Below are 20,033 nucleotides of genomic sequence, written 5' to 3'. Positions count from 1 at the left end.
TCCATTGGCCAGCTCCATAAATGGAGGCTAGCCATTGGAAGAGATTGGCTGTCAATCACGCTTTCCCCATGAAAACGTGATTCGGGGGAGTTTCTGGGTCTTTTTTTTAAGTCCCGCCCTTGCCTCTTCCCATTGGCTGGAATTTTACCTTCCAGCCAATGGGAAGGGGAGAGCACGCCCCCGAATCCCTACAGGGTGCTGTGCTTTCCGAGCAGCTTCTCAGCACGCACGTGCACACGGATGTGAACTTGTGCGGCTTACATACCTGCCAAGGAGAGGCTGAAGTGAGACGGAAACGTTTCCAGATTAATAGATTAACTTTTTTTTTTATCGATCCACTATTACCGTGATAGACTCACTTTTAACACAAAAAGGCGAGTGTCCAATTATCACAAGCTCCGCTCGAATAGGAGCTGATAATGGCACCCGTACACATCTGTCTTGCCCATTCGCATGGGTATGATAGTTGCCTCCCTAATGAAATGAGGAAATATAAATTTTTGGTCATGTTATGTTCCCTAGCGCGTACCCCACCGACTCCATGTACCAGCTTTAAGTGCATGTAACTTCCCTCCTGTACCAGTTATGAAGACGTAAATACATTTGCGTCCAACGTCAACTTGTCCTCTTTCAGATCCACCCTGAATGGATTATATAGCCCGTTCCTAAGTATACTATGCCACCGTCTTTTTGTAGTACACTTTACATGTTTTTCCTGCTCTGACAGAGTAGGCCCTGAATTTCTGCCATCGAGCCTCTTTCCTGGCTCTTGACTCTGACAGCCTCTGCCCAGGCTACCTCTGTACCCGTGAACTCTGACTTACTTTCAGCGCGGCCCCTCGCGCTCAGCTCAGCCTGCTTTCTGCCAAGACTGACTATAACCTTCGAGTTATCTGTCCCGTTCCTCGAGAATGCATTCCTGCCTACTAGCTCCAGTAAACATCCTCTCCAGCTGCAGAGCCAAAGGGCCGACCTGTCTCAATGCAAGTAATTCATAGCCTCTGTTGCCATGCTTCCATGGAAGGCCCCGTGCCCCCACGCTTCACATTCAGACACTTAGGCGCTTATACACGCATCCACAGTTAGCATAGAATAGCTTCTGCCCTAGAGACCTTTTCGCCCAGATAATATGGTTCCTAAACATCAGATATCAGATATGATAGAAGTACAAGTTGATCTGACATGCCAGACTTCTGTCTCTTTCCGTCAGTGTAAATGTCAAGTCCCCTGCACCCCGTCAATCACACGTCATGCAGCTGCGCGCGCATCCAAGCTTCCGATTTCTGCTGACATCGCAACAATTCTGTTAGCACCACCCCTTGGTGCCACCCACTTGCGTCACCTATCAGTGACGTTTCTAGCACACACCTCTGGTTCACGCCTAGTTCACGCCTCTTGATTACGTACTAGTACCACGTGTATACTGTTATCTTGTCTTCTCTCAGCTGTTACGCCTCTTACATTACTTCTTATGGTATAAATCAAGTATATAAGCTATGTATTGTTAATAAACGGGAGCGCTCTATCCCTTCTGACACCCCTGTGGTGTTCAGAACATGATATCCTGGTCTTGACCATTCCTTTATGAGGAATAAAACCCTTAGAAACTCTAACACCACGGACTCTGTCTTTTTTCATCCGATCTGAGTTATTATTGATTAAGTACTTACCTGCATAGAAATTAAGAGAGTAAATTAATTATTTACGTCATTTTGGCGCCCGAATAGGGACCCCTCCCCCACCTCACGCGCCGGTTGGTGCGTTGCAAGCTATGTCCCCTGCCATCAGTTAGATGGAACATACGCGTACTGGCAGGATTTCCTGCATCTCCCTCTGACCCACGGAGGTGACGAAGACTGCGATCAGTGCCCAGACGAGGCGGTGAGGAGTGCGGAGGATCCCGACCAGAGCCTAGCCGAAAGAAGCAAGGTCCGAGGTGTCAAGAGGCCCACCAGGTTTCCGAAGTTTTCCGAAGTTTTCCGAAGGTTTCCGAAGTTTTCCGAAGTTTTCCGAAGTTTTCCGAAGTCTTCCGAAGTTTTCCGAAGTACCGAGTCGAGTCCAGTCGAGTTTTCCGAGGCCTTCTGTTTCCGTGCTTCCCGGTGAGTACCATTGCTGGGTCGTATCTAGACGGGTTTGGGTACGCAAGTCCGGTCTGCACTGTTTTTTAGGCAGTGTATCTGTACTGTTTAGCAGTATATCTAGTATTCCGAATTTCTGCACTGTTACACCAGTGTATCTGTACTGTTTAGCAGTACATCCAGTATAGGGGGGTAGTCATCTATGTCTTCAAAGTTCTTATATGATTAATGTTGTGGTATGAATGTGACTGTTTTACGTGTATTATTGTGTTTCTCGTATAACCTAGCTGTCAAGAATATTAAGGAATAGGGATTGAGTATTCAGTAATAAGTAAGCAAAATGCCGTTTTTCAACAAGTTAAAGCAGATAGGAACTAGGAAAGGGATACTGGAGGAAGAAATTCCTATTCCCCCTAGGGACACTCCCGGCAATTTTATGTACCAGAAGCATGGCATAGATGCCATATTATATCTAGATTTATGGGCCGATTACACCAAACACCTAGACGAAAGACACAGATGGCCTGTCACCGGAACATGGGATGCCGAATGCATCATGAGGGTAGAAGAAGCATTATGGAAAAAGAAAGCTAGACAATCTCAGAAGGACGCCATAGAATTTTGGCGTAAGGAATCACGTAAGCGTGCTGACAAAGCACTCCGTAGAGAAGACAGACTTAAAGAATCAGAGAAGGACCAAGAAAACGAATTAGTTACTGAAGGGAACCGAGTAAAAACAGAACAAATAGACCGTGCCCGAAATAATCTTGTAAACGGTATGTATCTTGCAGCAGATGGCACATCTGAAGCCCTATCAGAAATACCGAAAAACTTACCGACACCATTAGTTCCAACTAAAGTAATGCATAAAACTACTAAAGACATATTCCTAAATTCATATTTAGAGGATGTAGCACCAGCTTACGCCAATCTGCCTGTTCGTGCCCTGCCTACTGACAGGGATGGGGGTGGCACTACGCCCCCAGATCATGTTCCACCAGCTCCGCCACTTCCCGCACTCAAGATTGACTTACCGAAACAGGTCCTACCTGATCCTACTAAACGACAAATTCAAGTTCAGATCCAGACTCCGCGGAGAGATAATACCCAAGCATCCGCCTCAGGAGGTGCGACTGCGGGTCCTCAGACCCCGCCATTAACACACAGATTCAATTTAAAGGACACGCAGAATCCTTTCACGTTCCAGTCCCCCCGCCTTGACGCATTAAAGGAAAACGTGTCAGTTTGTAGATATGATCCAGTACCCGGAAGAAACGATCTAATGATATTGGCATCCTTACGGTTAAGATCTGCCACTGATATCTTGCTATGCTATGTAGGAATGAAGGAGCGTCTCGATAGAATATACGAGTTTATACAGACAGGGAAAGACCCCGACAGTGTCAAAGATGCCATGCATAAACAGAAAGTTGACATTCAAGCCCAGATATTACGCTTTTTCATAAATTGTCTAATAAGAGAACGAGACAGGCCCGAGACAGATCAAAGTGAATTAGATGGACTAACAAAGTGGGGTCAAAATATAGCCGAAGGAAAACATGACAAGGGGGCTTGCATAGCCAGTATGTCCCAGAAAATTAGAAAGGCAGTATTAATTGCACACCAGGAAGGGAATGATAAAGCTTCCTCCGAGGAGGAAGAAGAACTTACAGAACAAGGAAGGTCTACAGATACTATAGCGTATGTAGGTAAGGGAAACTACCTTAGGAAAGGCATCCGTCCGGAAAACAAGAGAGTTTTTCTCTCTGCTTTAACAAACCCGAATTCTTCTGAACATCAGTTCCAGGAAACTGATAAAAGGCTTCGAGACCGAATGGGGTACCATGTACTCAATTCTATGGATGAACAGGAACTAGCCCGGTCAGCCGTGTTATGGGCCGAAAACCCAGACATATATAATGACGATACGTTAGCACAGACATTCTTGAACCTTTCCCCAGACGAGCAGAAATTAGCAGGGGTATACATGATTCAGCACCTCCTCATCAAGTTCAGAAACAACCATTCCGATCCAGGTCCCTTACACGAAACATTAGAAGCACTACTCATGGATAGATGGAGAGGTTTCAGTACCAAGTTAATACAAATAATTCTAGAACAACGACGTAAATATAACACCTTCATAAGTTCTGAATATGTTCCCGCCCCGCCTCCAGAAAGAAAAACGTATCACATGCAATGCCTGAGTGGCATTGAAAGTCAGAACCCCTTACGAGAAGTACACCCAGTTATGGGTGCGGATCAAGTCTTGAGGCGTGTATATGTCCACACACCACTGACTAAGTTAGAACTGTTAGAAATGAAGAAATTAGTCCCGTGTCACGATAAAGACCCTGCAGGTTTTCACAGAGAGCTCAAAGACATGTTACTGATGGGAGATTACACGTATGATGATATTATGAAAATGTTAAAAGTACTGTTGCCCACGGGCATTTACGAGAAATTAAAGGAAAAGGATTGGGAGGTGGGAGAGTCTAAGATAGCATGGGCAGAAATAGAAGACGAAGAAAGCAAACGAATCCCAGGGGTAGGCCTTGGGGATAGGACTAAAGCATTGCCTGGATTAATAGTACAGGTTTTACCAAGATTATTGACAACTAGAAAGGAAGATTGGGACGCAATCTCGTCCTGTAAACAGAAACAAGATGAAGATACTAGTGACTTCTATTCAAGATTCGAGAAATGTTTCATTATAAATAGTGGCCTACAACCCAGCAGCGAGTCATATCCACACCTTTTCGTATCAAAGTTAGTCGAGAATTCCCTACCATTAGATAAAAATAGAGTGTACAAGGTTGAAAGTACTTGGCAGGCAAATACGCCATCCCAGATGTTGCAAATGTTACAATATCATCAGAACAGAATTAGAGAAGAACAAGATCAGGAACAGAAGCGTATGAAGGACACAAAAATGAAAATGTTGGTAGCTCAGTCGGTCCCAGCCGACGGTCAGAGAAAAGGTGGGGCCCAGACCAATAACCCTACAGCTCCCGTTAAAGGGACATGTAATTACTGCAAGCAGCCCGGTCACTATGTACATGAATGCCCAGTCCTGAAACATAACATCTCAACAGGTAAAACTAAAGAAAGACCGCATCCGCCTAGACATGAACATGGTCATCAACAGACCTCACAGAATGTACAGCCAATACAGAATACACAGCCTATGCATGCTCCATCTCACACAGCACAGACAGTAGCAGTACCACAGCCACAGCCCATTGCCGCGACTCAGCAAGTCTCACAACAGATGTACCAGTATGCCCAATCTGCATATCCAGATTACCCCCGATACACATGAAACAGCCTAGAGAGGGAAGGTGGTTTGCCTCTTATTGAAATTCCTGTAGATCAAGAAGGTCCTTATGTACACAGTCACGTATTGGGAAAAGACAGAAAGTTTTTAATTGACACAGGGGCAAGTCGCACTACCATCAGTCACAATGAAGTCCCAGGGGCACCCCTCTCAGGCTCACAGAATGTTTCCCTTGGTTTTTCAGGACAGCCTATTGTAAATGAAGTATCGGAACCAGTACCATTAGCTGTGGGTCCATTATCCCGAGTTACAGATTTGTTACTTACGAAATCATGCCCAGAAAATCTGTTAGGAATTAAAACACTGAAGGCTCTAGGAGCTATAATATGCTGTTCCCCGGAGGGAGTCAGACTCTTTCTACGGGATTTCAAGGGTCATTATGTTTTACGTGATTTTGATGTCAGATTGAAAAATGTACCAGATCACTTATGGGCAAAAGGCCCAGCCGACGTGGGTTGTATGCATATCACTCCATACCGTGTTACACTCAAGACAGGAGTTGTTCTACCCAGAATCAGACAATACAAGTTACCACCCGATGCTGTAGTGGCTTTACTGAAAATAATTGAAGAGCTTATTGCCCAGGGGGTGGTCGTAGAGACCGACTCCAATATCTGTAATTCACCCATCATTCCAATTCTTAAACGTACAGACCCCAATGCACCGCCAGTATATCGGCTGGTGATTGATCTTCGAGAGCTGAATAAATGCATTGTACCGCAGTACCCTGTGGTCCCCGATATCTCTTCCCTATTGACTGCTATTGATTCAGAAGCAACGTTCTTTACTGTAATTGACCTCAAGAACGCTTTCTTCAGTGTACCTATTGACCCGGAGAGCCAATATCTCTTCGGATTCAGTTTAAATGGACGAAGTTTCAAATTTTCCCGCGCACCTCAAGGATTCACAGAAAGCCCCAGCATCTATAGTCAAGCACTGAAAAGACAACTAGATTGTGTTCAAATGCCAGTTGACACCGCTTTACTGCAATACGTCGATGATCTACTGATCACCGCACGAAGTGAGCCCGAATGTGAACAAGCATCATTGACAGTTTTACATTTCCTGGCCGACAAGGGACACAAGGTGTCTCCTTCGAAGCTGCAATTCTGTGTTCAGCAAGTTGTGTACTTGGGTCACTTGCTGTCCAAAGTGGGGAGACAGCTCACTCCCGATCGCATTCAGTTAATTGTAAATATGCCACGACCCCAGACACAAAAGGAAGTGCGGGCCTTTATAGGCCTCACCTCGTACTGCAGACAATGGATTCCTCAATATGCATTTCTAGCTAAACCACTCATCCAGTTAACGACGCAGGAGGCAGCAACTTCGCCTGCCCTCCCTTGGACTCAGGAACACACACAAGCCTTTGAGGAATTAAAGAAAGCATTATGTCAAGCACCAGTTTTAGCGACACCATTTTACAGCAAACCGTTTACACTTTTTGTTACAGAACGTGATGGTACAGCATTGTCTGTCCTCACTCAAGATCAAGCAGGTTCACATAAGCCTTGCGCTTATTTTTCAAGTACATTGGACTCAGTAGCCCAGGCACTCCCTGCGTGCTTAAAGTCAGTAGCAGCAACAGCGTTAGCAATCAGACAGAGCGATTCAATTGTTCTAGGTCATCAGTTAACAGTACAAGTTCCACACTCTGTAGAGGTTCTGTTAAACAGAACTCAAACTCAACACTTGACTATAGCGCGACTGACAGGTTACGAATTAACGCTATTCCAGCCACACATAGAAATCAGACGCTGCAGCATCCTGAACCCAGCAACACTGTTACCTACAGTTATGACAGATCCAGCTCCGCATGATTGCATAGAGATCATTAATGCAGTAACAAAGCCCCGACGAGATTTAACAGATGTTCCATTGACAAATCCAGACCTGACACTTTATGTGGATGGTTCATGTATGAGAACAAGTACAGGAGAATTAGTGGCCGCGTATGCCGTGACCACTGAAACTGAAGTTAAAGAGACACATCGTATTGATACACTGTCTGCTCAAGCAGCAGAGCTCACAGCTCTGACCCGAGCTTGTATTCTAGCCAAGAACAGAAATGTCAACATATACACTGATTCCCGTTATGCGTTCGGAGTCGTACACGACTTCGGCATGCTGTGGCAAGAACGAGGTTTTCTGACCTCTCATGGTGCCAAGATACAACACGGTCCCCTCATTCAAGCACTGTTAGAAGCAATACATCTGCCTTCAGCCATATCCGTTATGAAGTGTAAAGCACATACTAAAGTCACAGACTCTGTTTCCCAGGGTAACGACCTGGCAGACCAGACAGCAAAACATACAGCACTGACTCACACTCAGACAACTGATACGACAAAGACAACAGATCCGACAAACTGTATGACAATCAGGGATCCCACACTAGATGTTATTGACATTCAGACACATGCTACTCCAGAAGAAATAAAGAAATGGATCGAACTAGGAGGGATCCAGACAGATCAAGGGTGGATGACGAAGGGAAAATCTACATGGTTTCTCCCTGATTCTATGGTTCAAGTCATGATAAATACAGCACATAGTCCTGCACATCTAGGAGAGAAAGCAATGTTAGACAGTTTGCAAAATCTCTGGAACAATAAACACTTACGAGCAGCCGCAAAACAGAAAGTGCGTACTTGCATGATCTGTTGTCAGTTCAATCCAGGTAAAAGCGTCCCTGTAGAGCAAGGTGGATTTCATCCTCCCGATCACCCTTTTGAAGTCCTCCAGATGGATTATATCCAGATGGACCGTTGTCGAGGATTTAAATATGTTCTCGTAATTGTCTGTGCTCTGTCCCGCTGGACCGAAGCATACCCAGTCCCAGATTACACTGCTCCGACCACTGCCAAGCAGCTGGTTCGTGAATTCTTCCCACGATACGGCCTGCCTCGTGTCGTGTACTCAGATAACGGTCAGCCATTCTCATCTGCATTAATGAAAGAAGTTTCCTTATTACTGGGATACCAGTGGAAGTTCCATTGTGTCCGACATCCCGAAGCAGCAGGCCTTGTAGAAAGGCATAACCAGACACTAAAGATCCGCCTTGCCAAAATATGTCAGGAGAAAGGGGTCGACTGGATAGTCGCCCTGCCAGTGGCACTATTCTACATGAGGATGGTCGCCCATTCGAGATCAGGGCTATCCCCGTACGAGGTGGTCTTTGGCAGACCACCGAATATGTGGGGGACGCCCATTCCGAAAAAAATTACTGATGTTGATGGTAATATGTTGACAGATTATATTGCCTCCTTGATGTCTGCACTCCAATCATGTCGTTCACAGGTTGCCGCAGCCTTCCCTGACAACACTGATGTAAAGCCACACGACGTCCGTCCTGGTGACCTTGTGTTCGTCCGCAACTTCGACAGGAAAAGTCCGCTGGAGCCCCGCTGGAAGTCTCCGAAGACCGTACTTCTTACAACAAGGACGGCCGTGAAAATCGAAGGAAGAAAGGGGTGGGTCCACACGAGTCATATAAAAAAATTCTCTGGACTGAAACCTGACCGAGACTCGTCCACCCCCACCAAAGACTGTGTCGAACAAAAAGACTTTACAGAATCTGAACGAGAAAAGACTCCTCAAGAAAATTATCGCATGAAACTCCGATCTAGCAAGTCAGACAGTTTAATTGTTTAAGTCCTCCCCTAGGTGAATCGGTTAAATAGTCTCTGACATGTATCCCCTAGATCGAGATAGAGAGAGAGAGAGAGAGGCCAAGAAACGTACATATTGTAAATCACTTCGTAGTCACTGTATAGTGACACTATTAATCATGTTTATTCTCAGTATTCTAATTATTATTGTCAGCATCGTATTACCGATCTATTATCCTATTTTCAAGCGTGAACATTCTGCCTATAATGTCTCTGCTGAACACACTTTTAGCAAGTTACCTCCACACGAGCTTTCCTACAGACTTGCGCTGCGCAACAATACATTCATTAGTATGCTACACCATTCCCATCAAACTAACAATGCTACAGACTGCTGGATATGTGGCCGACTCCCTCCCTACCAGAATTACAAGGGAGCCCTGCCCCTCTTTCCGTACCCATTCACTCATAATGGCTCCTGCGGAGCATGGTTTAAAATAATTAATTCTTTAGATCCCGATATTGCTGTTTTCAATGGGGGTTGGGTTTGGGGAAACCTGAACTTGGTCCTGCTCGACGTCTGTTACCCAGATGAGGAGGGACTCCCCACTAGAATAGGAACTGATCTAGAAAATGAAGTATATGGATTATGTAATTATACAATTAGCCTTATGATTCTTACTGTCGAGTCCGAAGCTGCACCAGTTCTACCAATTATGTCAGTACTGCCAGTCACTGGTGATTTATGTATCAAGAAGAAAGGTTCAGTACACTTAGGTCATAGTAAATGCACTACTGTGGTCGAATTCAGTGATCATGGAAAATCGTCCTTCAAAGCTATTAGTCATTCTTACTTTGTTTGTGGTCATACCGCATACATTCGTCTACCTCCAGATTGGGATGGTACCTGTTACATTGCATTCCTTCTGCCACCTGTTTTTCTAGCTCCTCCTGATTACCACAGAAATACTAATCTAGTAAAGAATAGACACAGAAGAGATATCCCACTTGTCGACTACACAGAAACGGCATGGGAACAGTACACCGACTTTAATAAAGGATTCTTTTTCTTCTTAGGACCTGTTCAGAATAGTAAATTAATACGCAGATTAACTAGAACACTTGAAGCAGTAGTAAATGAAACTGCCTCCGCCTTAGGTAACTTAACCGAAGAGCAGTCCGCCATGCGGGTTGTTGTCCTTCAGAATCGTCTTGTTATTGACGTCATCTTGGCAGATAGAGGTGGAGCCTGTAAGGTCATCGGGTCAAGTTGCTGTGTTTTCATACCACAAAACGCACCATCTGTATATCAAGCTATTACACGTCTCCATAAAATTGCAAATCAGATACATCAGAATCCAGGCACCTGGACTTGGTCCGGTTGGTTCTGGACAACGTTAACAGCTTGGGGATGGAAGATCCTATCCTTCCTAGGCATTGGCCTAGTCCTAGTATTCAGTTGCTGCCTGTGCCTACAGTGTGGGCCAGCGATTTGTGGACTGTGTGCCACGTCATGTATTGAACATTCCAGTTTTCTCTCAAAACGTAAACAAAAGAAGGAAGAACAAATGATGTTACAAGAACAATCTGATAGATTTATGAGGATCGATATATCATGATGGGTCCGTAGGGAACAAGGAGGGAATGAGGAAATATAAATTTTTGGTCATGTTATGTTCCCTAGCGCGTACCCCACCGACTCCATGTACCAGCTTTAAGTGCATGTAACTTCCCTCCTGTACCAGTTATGAAGACGTAAATACATTTGCGTCCAACGTCAACTTGTCCTCTTTCAGATCCACCCTGAATGGATTATATAGCCCGTTCCTAAGTATACTATGCCACCGTCTTTTTGTAGTACACTTTACATGTTTTTCCTGCTCTGACAGAGTAGGCCCTGAATTTCTGCCATCGAGCCTCTTTCCTGGCTCTTGACTCTGACAGCCTCTGCCCAGGCTACCTCTGTACCCGTGAACTCTGACTTACTTTCAGCGCGGCCCCTCGCGCTCAGCTCAGCCTGCTTTCTGCCAAGACTGACTATAACCTTCGAGTTATCTGTCCCGTTCCTCGAGAATGCATTCCTGCCTACTAGCTCCAGTAAACATCCTCTCCAGCTGCAGAGCCAAAGGGCCGACCTGTCTCAATGCAAGTAATTCATAGCCTCTGTTGCCATGCTTCCATGGAAGGCCCCGTGCCCCCACGCTTCACATTCAGACACTTAGGCGCTTATACACGCATCCACAGTTAGCATAGAATAGCTTCTGCCCTAGAGACCTTTTCGCCCAGATAATATGGTTCCTAAACATCAGATATCAGATATGATAGAAGTACAAGTTGATCTGACATGCCAGACTTCTGTCTCTTTCCGTCAGTGTAAATGTCAAGTCCCCTGCACCCCGTCAATCACACGTCATGCAGCTGCGCGCGCATCCAAGCTTCCGATTTCTGCTGACATCGCAACAATTCTGTTAGCACCACCCCTTGGTGCCACCCACTTGCGTCACCTATCAGTGACGTTTCTAGCACACACCTCTGGTTCACGCCTAGTTCACGCCTCTTGATTACGTACTAGTACCACGTGTATACTGTTATCTTGTCTTCTCTCAGCTGTTACGCCTCTTACATTACTTCTTATGGTATAAATCAAGTATATAAGCTATGTATTGTTAATAAACGGGAGCGCTCTATCCCTTCTGACACCCCTGTGGTGTTCAGAACATGATATCCTGGTCTTGACCATTCCTTTATGAGGAATAAAACCCTTAGAAACTCTAACACCACGGACTCTGTCTTTTTTCATCCGATCTGAGTTATTATTGATTAAGTACTTACCTGCATAGAAATTAAGAGAGTAAATTAATTATTTACGTCAGAAAAAGACACAATCTGGGAAGAATAAAACATGACACGTTTGGTCATTTGTAAACCCTTCTGTCTCGTTTTGCAAAGGGTTGCAGTTTCTCTATTTGTTGCATTACTCTCATCCCAGTGCGGGCGGGGACCGTGCCTGGCTGGCGGAGGAGGAGACAGGCAGCTGTTGCTGTGTTTGCAGTTGGGGTGCACTGTGGCTACTGAAGGAGGAGGGAGGGCGGCCGCGCGCAGGTGTGTGGAGGAGGGGCATAGTAGCACCGGGCTGTCCCTGGTCTGCACGAGCTCTCACTTCCAGCAAAGCACGGAGGCACCAGTAGGCCGAGCTAGGAACTTCATGCACGGCCGGGGAGGGGACAGGCAGCAGACCCCAGGGACGGGCTCGCGGACGGGATTGTGTGCCGTCTTTCCACATGCATGCTGCTGGACTCCGAGCTGAGGCGCTAGGCTCGCACACCCGGATTTGCACTTTGGAATTATGCCGGGCTCTCTGGGTTCGTTGGAGCGGCGCTTCGAGGAGGTAATTGTCTGTTTTGAAGTATGGAGGGAGGCGAAGCGCTGTTTACGTCCAGCCAGGCGCCCCGACCTGAAGCCTCTGCAAATTAAAAGTTTTGGGAAGAAAAAAAAATGCGTGTGTGCCACAACAGTGGAGTCCCTAAGTAACTGCTTGCAAGTTTTAGGATTTGCCGATTGTAAAAGAACAAAATCATGTTTTTTACTTTTTTTCCCTTGGATATATACATCACTTTTGCTTTGGAATACACTGTAATCCCACCAATTCGAACAGTTGTTGGTGTTGTTTGTTTACTTCGAACGATCCGGCTTTGGAAAATTATGTTTTGTGTTGTATTTTATATTAGCAGTATGGCTTATATGTGGCTAGTGACAGAAATATGTCAAATGTATCCAGTTTCCCTCTAGTGTGTGCGTGTTAAGGTAATGAGATGTTGCCAAAACCTTAGCTCCCAAAACGTGTGTCAAAATAATGATATTTCGTATGTGCCACGAAAAGCAGTGGGCACGGTTTTACTTGAGGTGGACTGGCCGCGTGGAAATGAATCAGTGCCATTTATGGACTAGTTGTGTGTATGGCTCACAATGGAGGCTCCAGACTTTCCCGCATTGTGCAGAAGTTTGTGCTGATGAGACAATAGCAGACCCTGTAAGCATCCAATATGGAGCAAACCATTACGGCTGCGGGAGGGTTGTTTGATGGGACAAAGCTATTTAACAAGTTATCCGTGCGGTTTGCCCCTCCCGCCCACACCCACACAAAATATCAATCCTATCAACTTGGTGATGATGTGCGCTTCGGGTTGAGGATGAACCCGCGATTTGGTTGAGACACCCTCTCTGGTTGAATGGATAATCCGAGCAGTCTTGCGCCGTCCTTTGCTTACTACCCTCGGCGCAGGGCTCACCTTCGGTTCCTCCCGTGTGTGTGTCTTCCATGAAAAGCCCCTCGACCTCTAGAGCAGGTGAGACCCTGCGTTCGTGGCAAGCACTTTCTCTGGCCGTGGGTCCGAATGCCCCATTTTGATAAACAGAGGATTTGAAAGTGTAACTTTTTGCTTGGGTGTCTGCATTTTCCTTTCCTCGCCTTCTCGCTATTGCGTGTTTTGTTTCTACATTTACTCCTGTACGTGCAGTCTTCGGGGGGGCATCTTTCACCGATCCAGGACGGCGTGGCTTATTGCTGGTAGTATAGACCCTGTTCTTTATGTCAGCCTTTCCTTGCACAATAATGGCAGAGGAGGTCATGTTACAACCATTTAAAGGGGTGCAGCTTGTTTCAATTAAGGGTTGGCAGCCTGTCCGGCAGCTCTACTCTTTTCATGAGTTCTTGTTTTTATGAAATGGGACAAATATTTAGAAGACAAAATTGTAATTGGAAAGGGTTTGTATTTTTATTTTTCGCCTAGACAGCGCATGCACTCTCAGCCAGACTTTTGATTGAATACAGTGGACTTAGAGCCCTACCATAGATTTCCATTTGTTTGCTTCAGTGCCTCTCTAATTTGCTTTGCTACCATTTGTCAGGGCATGCAAGCGACATGTCTCTTCATGTGTTTGAGCCTAGCGGGGAGCATGGGCCTAGTTTAGGTTTGGCAATAACAGTTGTGTACTATGACTCCACTGATACCAACATTTGAGAACAAGCATTTACAATGCAACGGTTTCGCCTTTGGAAAAGTTAGAGCTATTGGCAATGCAAATGACAATGCCATTTATTTATCTGTTTTCAAAACCAACACATAAATACAAATTTTGTCATTTACAATGCCAATAGCTCAAACTTTTCCAAAGGCGAAACCGTTGCTTTGTAAATGCTTGTTTAGACATTGTGATTAAAGCAGTCAGGCACACTACACACCAGTCTGTACAGAAAGAGTAGTGAGCGAAATACACTTCTGAGATACACAAGCCATCACCCTCGTAACATCAGGGACAATTTGCCGTTTGGCCAATTCCTGAGGTTACGCAGGAATTGCTTGAAAAAAGGGGATTATTTTGAGGAATCGCCAGGTCTCATGTCCAGACTTATCGAGCGAGGATATCCGATCAGACTCCTAAAGTAAGCAAGAAAACGCGCCTCGCATAATTACAGGGAGTTCCTATTGGTTCCCGGACAAAAGAAACATACTAGCGAGGAACGGCTAGTATGCGTTACTACCTTTAACACTAAAAGCAATGCTATCAAAAAGATCATTAACCAGCACTGGCACTTAGTGACGGACAAACTGGGGAACATACCACCACCGCTACGTGCTTTTAGAAAAGGCAAAAATGTAAGGGACCACGTGATGAAATCACTGTTAGCCACACTACGTACCCCTGGCCTAACCACACTTTGGGGGATTCCACCGATCTGAGGCCACCATAAATGTGGCCAATGTAAAACTTGCCCACTGACAGAAGAAATCACTGAATTAACACATAATGACCACACACACACACACAAACACACACACACACACACTGCAGGCCCACAGCAACTGTAACACCACTGGGGTCATTTATGCGATCAACTGCCCTTGTGGTTTCATGTTCATAGGGCAGACTATTCAGAAAGTAAAATGCTGCATTCTGTAGCGCTGCAGCCGCATACGATGCAAAGTACAAGGCGGGCCACTAGTGGAACACTTCACCACATTTGGACACGCCCCATAATGTTTAAAATGGTGGGTCATCGAGAAGGTCCAGCCCAACCCAAGAGGGGGTGATTTCACAAACATACTCAATAAATGGGAATGCAGATGGATACATTCACTAGGCACTATTGCACGGACCTGAACGAATTTGAGGAAATCAGTAGACAAGTTTCTGTTTTGAGCAATGGCTGACCCCACAATGCTTTGGCTGGAGGCCTGTGTATACATTCTGTCTGTGACACTAGGGAGCTAGTGAGACATCACATGCATAACTCCCTATGATTCAATGATGCCAAGATCAGGACCACCTTGTATATAATACTATACGGTTTTTGAATTATATTGCCAAGAGGCCAGCAGCATACGGCGATTACCTTAGGAGTATTGGGTGCATATGTGCAAAAATATTTTCTTTTACCACCTGTCTTATATCCACTTGTATTGCAGGTACAACTGTAAATTCAACTGAGAATTTGCATGTGCCAGCATTACATTTGCAATTTGTACTACATCACTGAGAACGTGTGTTTAACTTAATTCAAAGTTTTTAATTACCATTTTAAATGTTTTTGTTGTATAGCACATATTAGTGTATTTTCTTTATGTTTATTGCCATCGCATATCCTTGTGTGCTACAATAATCTAAATATGCCCAAACTATTCTCAGTCTCACTTTGTTGTAACCGCATCGTACGTCAATTAAGTCCATATGGGGGGGCGTGGCTAGCAGCCGTCTCGCATGGCCGCTGCCTGAACGAGCTCCCACCGTCCTGGTGTATATTTTGCTCTATCCTGCGCCATCCACAACAAGAACCTGACCTGAAGTTGCAGAGTCCCGTCCCCGGACCCTCCCGGGAGTTTCTCAGCCTCCGTAGTGGTGCACGATTAAAGATAGTGCCCTTTCTGGCAGCCCTGTCGGAGCGGTAATGGCGGCTCCTCGGTGACGGGAGAAGTACGTGCAGTCCCAGAGCAGCAGAGCCGCGGCGCGAGTGTCCCCTGCAGCCGCTGCGGTGTGGTTTGCGGTGGGGGCAGATTGAGGCACGTCCTGCGCAAAGCTCTGGCACCTAAGTGAGTATGAGAGACCCCGACTCCTGGGCCTGGAAGGAAAGGGGCGCAGCCAAGGCCTTGGCGACCTGTAACGAGGACGGCACCTCGATCTGGCCAGGAGGCAGTGATTTTAAACGGAGGTAGTGGCGGGCCTCCGGTGACTGTTGCGCTGGGCAGGGGCAAACATCAATACATTAAGAGGCCCAGTCGCGGAGACCCTGCCCGTGACGCAATAGTTGAGGTCCCGGCTTGGGGCCTGGATGATGGTGTGACCCTGCCTGGAGGCTCGGACGGGGGCACTGCCTGCAACTGCGCCGCCCCTTGTTTTGCCGGCTGAACTTCGAGGAAAAGCGGATATTGCTGGCTGCTGTGGGGAGACCACTGCACTGTCCCCCCCCCTATCTTCTCCCCGATTCAGAGGCACGGCAGGGCAATATTGAATGGCCCACGGTCCCGGATATGGGAAGAGAATGTAACTGTGACCGCTCCCTGGGTTCACAGGCGCACAAGTGACCTTAGACCAGCTGGGAGTGGCTCTAGGGGCCTGTGGCGGGAAGCCCCGTCTAGACTGTTGTGGAGCAGGTGCGCGTGCGACTAGAGAATTCCCTTGGCGACAATCATAGAGCACGGTGAGGCCTTCAAGCGACTGGGGAGTTCTAGAAAACGGCAGGGGAGGCCTATGTGATTCCCCTGAGTGATGGATGGGTGGTAGCAGTGGACACACTCTCCATATACGAGATGAGAAGGCGTCCCGGAGATAGAGTTGATTTGCGTGGCTCACTGCCCTGATCGCATTGCTGAAAGCCGCGGCGAATGTAGTGACCCCCGCCGCTACTCCTAGAGGTGGAGGAGAACCGGGGAGATGGTTCCGGGAGAAGTGTACTTTATTTTGACCTCCGCATTTGTCCTCACCTAGTGGATTGGCTGGTGACACATAGACATGAAGAAAGGAGGGAAAGGCCTCAGGGGCAACCCCCAGAAGAAACTAGCAAAATGTAGGTGGTCCAAGGCCGGAGAAAAGGGTGACTCCCCGCGATCAGATAAAGACGGTGGGACAGCGGCACCCACGCAGGACCAGGAGCCTACTCTACACGACGTCATGGCGGCCATCAACGGAGTACGTGCGTCAGTGGATTCGGTCAACATGGAGGTCTCTCTCATTAGAGCAGACTTCCACAAGATGGACGAGAAGGTCAAAGAACTTAAAATAGTCACCAGGGCCCTGCAAACGGACACTTCAGAACTGCAATCACAAATGCTTGAAATGCAGAAGCAGGAGAGGATGTCGCAACAACTCTAGGACTACGAAGGCTGTGCCAGCCGCAACAACATTCGCATTCTGGGGGTCCCAGAAAAAACGGATGGGCCAGCGGCGGACCTGTACGTGGAGGACCTCATCATGAAGCACCTTAAACCCAAGACTCTATCCAGCTATTTTTCTATCGAGAGAGCTCACAGGGTGCCAGGAGGTAGACCAAACGCCCCCCCTCCCCAATCCCCCCCTTCCCCGAGACCCATTATTACGCGGGTGTTCAACTACAGGGATAGGGACATTATCTTGCAGACAGCGCGCTCCAATGCCCCCCTGAAGACAATTATGGAGTGGCCTTTTTTCCCCGACTTCACGGGCAAGGTTTAAGCTCAACGTCGCAGCTACCAGTCGGTGAAAAGGGAACTGAGTAAGCATGGGCGAATTTTGCGAATCTCGCGTTCGCGAATTTTGCGGATTTGCGAACTCGCAATCCGCAAAATCCGCGAATTCTCGCGAATTTGCAGATTTTTTTTTTTTGTGTTTGCGCGGGTTTCTGCCAGTTCGCGAGGGTTTTGTACACTTTCGCAAATTGCGAACTTACCTGTCGGGTCGCAAGTTTCGCGAACTTGTTGTTTCTACGTGTCCAGCCTGTTTGGGACACTCTTCTTCATCACTGCCACTCTCTGTCACCACTGCCACTCTCTGACTACTCATGCCACCCTCTGGCCCACCCATGCCACCCTCGGTTTCATCACAGCACCCTCTGGTTGTCCAGTCAGTGTACATTATTGTGGCAACGCAAGCACACCTTCCCTGCCTCAAGTGACCTGAATTAATTTGGGGCTGATTAATGTGTCACAGAATATTTTTTTAGCTGGCACCTGCTTCCTTAGTGCTTCCTGATTAGTGATCTTTTGTACTTGCTAAGTGCTTTCATTGTTGCAAAATTAGTTACAACACCTGCCCTGCCCCAACTGACAATAATGAATTAGGGGCTGATTAATGGATTTGAACTTCCAGCCTGGCTCCTGCTTGTCTCCCTTAGCTGTAATTCAGGACCTTTGTGGCATATGTGTAACTATTCTGAGGTTCAGAGCAGGGTCACATAATAGTTGCAACTGAACTCTGGAGGGGCCCCTCAGGAAGCACTACAGGAAATGGCTACTAATGATGAGCCTGAACTTTTGAACCTGGTAAGTAGTTTCAGTTTTGCTAAAATCGTATTTCTGCAATTTTGCACTTATTCGCGGGGCGCGAAGTTGTACTGGGAAGCCGCGAACTCACGCGAACAGTGCGAGCAAAATCCGCTGCTCGCGGATTTTACGGGAGATTCGCGAATCTCGCGGATTGCGAATTTACCGAAAATCCGCAAAATCCGCGAGCGAAACGGATTTTCCGCCCATGCTTAGAACTGAGAGACAGAGAGGTCTAGTACCCGATGCTCTTTCCCGCGAATCTGATGGAAAGCCCTGGTTCTTCGACTCTCCGGAGGCTGTCTGGGAGTGGATGGACGGCTGGACCACAGAGGGGGCCAGAGGAGAGATCAACTGGTAAACCAGGCCAGCGTAGAGAAGACAGAGTGGAGGAGGTTCACAATGGCTCAGCGGGGAATAATAGTCAGCTGGAGGAACAGGACTGATTGACATGGGCAATAAGACTGGCATGCCCACGCTCGGCTAAAAAGCGCAAGTAGTGGAACTGGGGGAGGGAGGGCTATACCCATTGCTACGAGATTTGCTAGGGGTATGTTATAAACTATTGGGTTTCAGATATGTGATCTGGGAGGGACTCTACTGGGCAAGTGTGGATGGCTACAATTCCAGTTATTGTGATGTGAACCAACGGGAGAGGGGGTCACTCTACCCCGTGTATTTTCAGAATTTATTTGGGGGGGGGGAAGAGAAGTTTGGGGTTGGGTAGTTTTGAATCCACGGGCATGGGAGCAGGGAGGGGGGGGAGGAGGATGAGGGGGTGGCAGGTGTTTCAAGGTTGACTGGTTTATTGGTAAGACGATTGGGTTAATGGTCCTTATAAGTAACTTAAGCATAGATAAGCTTATTAATATGCAACGTGCTGTAGTGAATCAACGATGTAGTGTAGCCATATTGAACAGTGGATGACCATTGCAGGGTAAACAGGTGTATGTGCTTTCCTACACAGATATTATCCGAATAAGGGAACGGGGGGAGTTACACAGCTAAGGGGAAGGATAGTAAACAATCCCTGGCTATAATGTCCTGCAATGTGAATGGGATGGGAGATGAGATAAAGAGGGGAATAGTCCAACAATACCTGAAGAGACACTCGCCATATGTGGTCTTGCTGCAAGAAACACATTTAGTAGGTCAGAAATCCAAGGCCCTCACTAGATGGGGGTACTAACTTCTGGCGCACGCAGACTACACCACGGGCTCAAGGGTCACAGCTATATTAGTGAAGAAAACAACACCCCTTATTGGTCACAAGATGTGTGCTGACACAGGGCGGTTTGCGGGGGTTGAGGCCCAATGGGATGGGGAGGATATTAGTATACCCTGTCTATTTACCGCCTGCTATGGGCAAGGCGGCACTAGAAGACCTAGGTAATAAGCGGACAGGAGTCCGGGAGGGGCGGGGGAGACTACAATATTACCATAGACGATACTGTATACCGCCAACCCCCAAAGCCAAAAGAAAAGTCTAATGACC

Source organism: Lissotriton vulgaris, chromosome 5 (assembly GCF_964263255.1).
Source record: "Lissotriton vulgaris chromosome 5, aLisVul1.2, whole genome shotgun sequence".
NCBI classification, from domain to species: Eukaryota; Metazoa; Chordata; class Amphibia; order Caudata; family Salamandridae; genus Lissotriton; species Lissotriton vulgaris.
This window is presented reverse-complemented; position numbering follows the sequence as displayed.